This window comes from Berghia stephanieae, chromosome 12 (assembly GCF_034508935.2).
Source record: "Berghia stephanieae isolate SIO BIC M18660-M18661 chromosome 12, UCSD_Bste_1.3, whole genome shotgun sequence".
NCBI classification, from domain to species: domain Eukaryota; kingdom Metazoa; phylum Mollusca; class Gastropoda; order Nudibranchia; family Aeolidiidae; genus Berghia; species Berghia stephanieae.
The window spans coordinates 36,224,736-36,230,443 of NC_088371.1; the positions used below are offsets into that span (position 1 = coordinate 36,224,736).

Below are 5,708 nucleotides of genomic sequence, written 5' to 3' on the forward strand. Positions count from 1 at the left end.
AGAAGTTTGAGAGTTTTTGCCAAGACGAGGGTCATTTTTAATCCATCGATATATTATGAAGGACGAGTTTTCTGACCAAATTTTAAAATACGTGTTTTTTCCAGCAGAGTACGGCGATTGTGAAGTGGAAAAATCGGTTGCATATTATTGCTTGTGAATGAATAAATTGTGCGCTTGGCTAAGAAGCTCATAACATTGCCATCCTGTGTGTATCCATGAACGTTTATAGTCGGGTTAATACAGTTCAGTGAGCATTACTCATAAACGCGGATGGCAAAAAACAATAACAAAGGCCTGAGTGACGTCATCTGCATACTATCTATAAACCGCACTAAGCATGCCGGAACCATAAAATGTGCTTTATGCACACATGCAATAATATTATTTCAGACGGACAGAATAACAGAGAATGATAGAGAGAGAGAGAGAGAGAGAGAGAGAGAGAGAGAGAGAGAGAGAGAGAGAGAGAGAGAGAGAGAGAGAGAGAGGGGGGGTGGGGGGGGGGGAGAGACAAACAAACAAAATAAATATCAGGTCCGTGAAAACAAAATTATCTGGTTACAACTGCACCGTGTTACCTCGGTGTTTCTGAGACAGTAAAATTATAGTTATTTATAACAAAAGGGCGGTTTTTGCTTGACATGACCAAAACCAAATTACTCCGGGTTTTTATTACCGAAATTATTATTTTCAAAGTCAAAATTGGCTGACAGAGGAAACAGGCCAGCTGTTAATTTTTATTGTCAACATGTTAACACGATCCACGAAATAATCACAAGATCAAACGCAAGGGAGATGTTGTTTTTCAGGCGGCGGGGCTCTCTGAAATGTCGGCCGCAGGTTTTGATCTAAAAATAGCACTGCCAGCCCAGAGGATTTCCCCTATCTAGTCAGCCATGTTTTAGCCATCAAAACATTGGAGATCGTAGTCACTCGTCAGTCGCCTGCCGACGTTGGATACATTTTCGTGGGCAGCAACATGGATACCCGAGGAGGAGGAATTTGATGGTTAGATTTTTATTTCTTCATCGTGTTGATGCTAATTAATTTTCAACATGGTTTCGTATGATTTTACCGTGTAATCTCATGAAAGCTTGAACTGTGTCTGTGACTGAGAACTGAGAATGCAGTGCATTTTCATTTTGATTGATCGTCGTTGATTTCATTTCATCGATGAATTTATTCACTCACCATTCCTTATTTTATGTTTTATAAATTCCAAAATGAAATTCTAAGCGTAATTTCTACATAAATTCTACGTCGGTGAGCGTTATCTCTTACTGTAAAATCATGTCTAGATTCATTGTTATTTAAAATCTTAAATTTTTTTCGAGTAAGTGAGTAAGAGAATAATTGATTTCTCGAATCACTCGCTCCAAAGTGAGTCTCAAAATCGGAAGTGATTATTTCCTTATAAAATCCAACCGATTCAGATTAATTTTATTTAACTCAAACTGCATTCGGATAATTCATTTTATTTTCTCTTTCAAATGTGATGATTACGACGAAAAATTAGGAAATAGGAAGGCACAATTTCATGGCTAAAAAAGACGGTGGTCCACGGACAATTCATAGACTTAGACTTAGACGATCTCAGATTTTATACCTGTTGCTCTTACTCTTAGTCATAGTCACTTAACCACAGCACTGCTTTATTCTTAATCACAAACAGAACTAGATACACATCTTAACTTTTAAAAATAGGTATCCTTTACTTATAAATATTTTTCCCCACATTTATCATCACCTTCTGGCTTCTGGGTCTAACTCTAACTGATCTGTACTAACATTGTTGAATAAATACAAGCTAAGGAGTGAATGCATTTACCACCTGATTCATCCCTGTGGCTTAAATGTACAGAATAGTGAGTGGATCAAGTGCTTATGTTAAACAGGAGTTAAAATGAGTAGATAAGTGGGATGTATGTCCCTCTAACAGCTAGACATAGGGTGCCTTATCATCAGTTTGAATTTGAATCTTACTCTGATGCCCATCAATGCAAATTGTTTTGGACCTGCTTCCAGCCAATCAGAACAATTGTTATTACACAAATGCATGGAATTTGATAACACTATGATTTTTATACAATTTTAAAGGAATATAAATGGTGACATTAAAAAAAAAAAATTGAAGCTTTTATATAGAGCCATATCCACTAACTGTGCTCAAAGCGCTTTACAAGGGGTCCCTGGCCAACAGCAACATTTAACATTTTAGGACGGGACATGACGCCTGTTAGGCGATGTTACATACAATATTTTTCTGACAGAGACAATGCTGTAAACGGCCAGCTACTCATTTTACACCTGAGTACGGTGAGAGAATGTGAGTAAAGAGTCTTTTCCAAGGACTCAACTATGCGCTGAGCAAGGCTCGAACCCAGCTCGAACTGATCCGAAAGCGGGTGTCATACCACTAGACCACATAGCCGCACATTTAAACAAAAAGGGTAGTCCTTCCATGGATACGGAGTCAATCCCGGTTTATATAGTGTAAAACAAACAACAATAGTATTTGCTTGCTACCCTTTAGATAAGATGCTAGTCTATCGCAAAGTACTTTCTGCCAGGTCTAACAGACCCGGCTACCCAATGACTGCTGGGTGGAGGAGGCACGTGGGTCAGAATAAAATCTCGACTGCACCCGGGATCGATCTCCGTCTCTTTGCATGTGAAGCAAGTGCTCTACCAACTGAGCTATCGGGTACCCCGCTACGTTACAAAGCTTTGTTCCGAATAATGAAAAAGTGTATTTGTGTCTCTTTGCATGTGAAGCAAGTGCTCTGCCAACTGAGCTATCGGGTACCCCGCTACGTTACAAAGCTTTGTTCCGAATAATGAAAAAGTGTATTTGTGACCCATTGTTTGAAAACAGTATATATATATATTTTTTTTTTTTAATGAGATTTTATATAGCGCAATATCCACTAAATGTGCTTAACTTAAAGCACTTTATAAAGGGTCCCTGACCAACAGCAACATGTATCACGAAACATGACGCCTGTTAGGCGATATTATAATTTTTTTTTGTGTGTGACATAGACAACGCTGTCAACGGCCAGGTACTCATTTTACACCTGTGAACAGTGAGAGAATGTGAGTAAATAGCTTTTTCCAAGGACTTAACTATGCACCGAGCGAGGCTTGAACCCAGGACCTTCCCATCCGAAAATGAGTGTCATACCACAAGACCACATAGCCGCGCATATTATGTGGGGTTGAACCCGACATGTACTTATTTTTGTAATTTTGTAATAATTGTTATTATAGGCCCATTGATGTAATGGAAATACTCTCAAACCAACACAAAATATACTACTCCACAGCAACAATGTTAAAGTTAAAGCAAGCCCATAATTGCGTTCGGGTTTCGGACCTGCAAAATTGTGCATATAGATAGTATGCACTTGGCTAAGAAGCTCATAACATTGCCATCTGGAAGTATAATGGACCAACACACAAAACAGTGTGTATCCATGAATGTTTATAGTCGGGTCAATACAGTTCAGCATTACTCATAAACAAGGATGGCAACAAACAATAACAAAGACCTGACTGACGTCATCTTCGAACTATCTATAGGTTGAACCAGATGCGAAAAAGAAATGTTTAATAAAAGTTTGAAAAATAACTCGAAATGTCAAATTTTAGTCTTTGTAACATTAAGAAATTGTTGTCATTCTCATCAAATGAACGTAAAAACAAAATGCTTAACCCGTCTCATATTTTAAATTATATATTCTATAATTAGCATCTAGGTCTAAGCGACTGCGACAATATGTTTTGATGCAATGGGTTACAGTTACAGATATATGTATTTTTTAAAAAGCACAAAACCCACGAAAACTTGATCTTTTGTATAGAGCGTGATATCCATTAAATGTGCTCAAAGCTCTTTACACGGGGTCCCTAGCCAACAGCAACACTTAACATGTAGGACAATCCTGACATCAGTTAGGCAATATTACATTTTTTTTCGGACAGAGACAATGCTGTTAATGGCCAGGTACTCAGTTTACACCTGAGTACGGTGAGAGAATGTGAGGAAAGAGCCTTCTCCTAGTACTCAAGTATTCACCACTCCAGAGTGGTACTCGAACCCTGGACCTTCCGATCCCCAGGCGAGTGTCATGCCACTAGACCATATAGCCGCACTTATAATATGAAATGAATTGGTGACCAATACGTCAAATATGTCAGTTAGATTTGATCAAAAGTACATTTTGATAGACTAATAATGTCTCATTATAAAAGGGAAATAACCAATTGTTTTTGTTTGCTTTTTAATGCTGCAGAAACCCGGATAAAAACTCCAGCTGTTTTATGAGGGATTTTTTTTTTTTTTAAACAAATGTGTGATAGTATACTTAGATAAATCTTTTGGATACAAAAATTGATATGAAATTATTAATCACAGAAGATTTATTCACATTTTTTTAGTAAAGAAGAGTACGACTTTTGTTTGGTTTTGTGGTATGGCACCATGGGTGAAAGTTCGCCGGAAAAATCCGGCATGGCCGGATTTTTATTTTTGAAAAAGAGGCCTCGCCGTTTTTTTTTTTTGTCTGGCCGGAATTCGAAAATGAAAAAAACCGGCATTTATATAATTAACCGCACTTCTGTTTTTTCCTGTTATTGGTAGTTGCAGGATTTTTTTTTCTGAGCACCTGCCTTTGCAGGATTAATATCATTGAGTAACTTTCACCCATGATGGCACTTTTTACTTAGACCGGTAGGTCAGGTCTCTGATTCGAGTCCTGCTGAGAGCAGTGCAAAGTTGAGTCCTTGGAAAAGGCTTTTTTCTCACAATCTCTCACTGCACTCAGGTGTAAAATGTGAGCTTGATCCGTAACAATTGTTAATGTGAAAAAAAAAAATTGTAAGAGACTCAGGTGTAAAATAATTGCCTTGATCTGAAACAATTGGTTATGTGAAATTTTTTTTTGTAAGAGCACCTTATTACCAGTATAGTATCTCATCCCACTAGTTATGAATTGCTTTTTTTTTTTGTAGCTTGGGGTTCCTTGTGAAGCACAATGAGGAGTTAACTCACTCAACCCTAACACCGACTATATCCGTAGTTTACCCGCGTTGCTTTTACCTCATGCCTACTTATTATTACATTTTTCTGAGACAAATTATAGGCGTAGTATCAAAGCTATTGTTTTTAGTTTAAGCATGTTAATAATAGTTGAAAAAAACTATCTATGTTCATTCTCATTTTTAATACATATTTTCCAATTTTGAAAAGAAGCAAAAATCACTAGGATTGCGTGAGTTAAAATAGGTATTGCGTAATAAAGCTGATATTTTAAATTTAAAGCTAATTCGATTCGGAGACTCTTGTCCAGTATATTTGTTTTTACAATTTTAGTATGCACTTGCAATACTACGAGAACACATAAAAGTTTTTAAAGTTAATTTGAAAGAATAAAAATGCAGGAATTCTAAATCTGGGGGCAGCATAGCTCAGCGGTACGGTCTTTGCTTCGTACCCAAAAGGTACCGAGTTCGACTACCCGCCTCGTTGTGTGGCCTTGAGCAAGTCACCTCGCCCTAGCTCACTTTGTGGCACTGCACTGTGGCTGACGCCTGGGTTATTCCATCCAGTCTTCCCTTGGGATAGACCCTAAAGACAAATTTCCCCTTGGGGATGAATAAAGGGAGTTTTATTTTATTTTTAAAAAAGGAAGAAAATAAAAAACAAA

The 5,708-nt window shown here is 37.6% G+C and overlaps 1 protein-coding gene across 4 annotated transcripts in view; it reads left to right on the top strand.

Annotated features, from left to right (window-relative positions):
- The first annotated feature begins 576 nt into the window (after positions 1–576).
- The window catches only part of LOC144957881 (diacylglycerol kinase beta-like), a 156,689-nt gene continuing 151,557 nt past the window's right edge, over positions 577–5,708 (top strand). For all 4 annotated transcript variants that reach the window (XM_078889394.1, XM_078889395.1, XM_078889396.1 and 1 more), the window contains exon 1: positions 577–1,008. The gene's annotated coding sequence lies outside the window, so the exon portion shown is untranslated. The remainder of the gene's footprint in view (positions 1,009–5,708) is intronic.